Source organism: Sinocyclocheilus grahami, unplaced genomic scaffold, assembly GCF_001515645.1.
Source record: "Sinocyclocheilus grahami isolate Dianchi unplaced genomic scaffold, SAMN03320097.WGS_v1.1 scaffold1673.1, whole genome shotgun sequence".
NCBI lineage: Eukaryota > Metazoa > Chordata > Actinopteri > Cypriniformes > Cyprinidae > Sinocyclocheilus > Sinocyclocheilus grahami.
Window position 1 is genome coordinate 175123 of NW_015506852.1, and position 1334 is coordinate 176456.

Genomic DNA, 1334 nt, shown 5'->3' on the forward strand with positions numbered 1-1334 from the left:
AATGCCATGAATGAATATTTACTGACTAACCCACTGTTTTTTAGAGGGTGATCAAAATGACAATTCGACTTTAGAACTTTTAGAAACGTTTTTAAAAGTTTAGAACGATTTTATACAGAGATTTGTAGGTATCTTTGTTGCATTGTATGCCACTGGTGACTTTACATGTTCTTTTCCAAAGTTTGTATGCCTGTAACTCAAGAGGTAATAAATATGTATCGATGTCTGTTTCGATTCTGGTTCTTAACCAACATTTCTTTTGGTACTTACACTTTCTCTGAATGTACAATGCTCATGAATATTTAATGAGACAAGTACTGCAGGCACTTAATGATTGGTTGGCTGTTGCTTAAGTCAGTATAGCATTTTAGCACCACACTGTTCACACTGTATAACCACAAAATTGTGTTGATACTATAGTTTTAATGTTAAGTTTTCCTACATGCATTGTTATTCACTAATACTATACAGAGAAAGTTGTGCAATGATTTTCCTTTAATAAGTGAAAGCAATGTATTGTTTGTGTGCCACAGGTTTCTCTGTTTTACACATAATTGTGTTGATTCTCTGTATTGCTGCATCTGGATCTGCACTGCTGCTGTCAGTTCTGTGGTATCTACAACACAGATCATCAAACTCAAGTATGTTTGCACAGAAACTGTTCTTATTTGTTTATATGTTAGTAGGTTAATGACTTTAAACAAGTGGACATTTTCAGTCCAAACTATATATGCTAAATAATTATTTCAATAACATTTCTGACTGAAATTCATTTCTCTCTAGCTAAAGCCCTGTTTCTTCAGATGTCTGTAGTCACTGTACCAAACCTTGTTATGTTTTTTGCCTTTTTGTTCTGGGGTGTTATTGAAGGTGAGTATCTCGGCTGTAATAATTATATATCTAGCATTATAACAGTTGAAGAAACTATCACTGTTTGGTTGTATCAATTTAAATTATAAAATGGATTAATTCATAGTTTTGTAGAACAAAAATCTATTTATTACTTGGGATGTCATCCCTGTTATTAACATGGCTGATTGTTTTCCCCCCAAGGATTTCTGAGTGAGACGGTTGCCTGCTGCGCTCATTATTTTCTGAGGCCTCTTCTTCTCTTATGGGCAGCCCCACATTCAGAACATTTCCCAGGTTAGTTCACTTTGATGAACAAAATTTTTTTAATCACAGGAATAAATGACATCTATCATATATTCACATAGAAAACGCTTGTTTTAAATTGTATTAAATTACTGTTTTTATTTTATTTTTGATCAAGTAAATGCAGCCTTGGTGAGCAATAACAGACTTTTTTCAAAAACAAACCAAAAAAAAAAAAA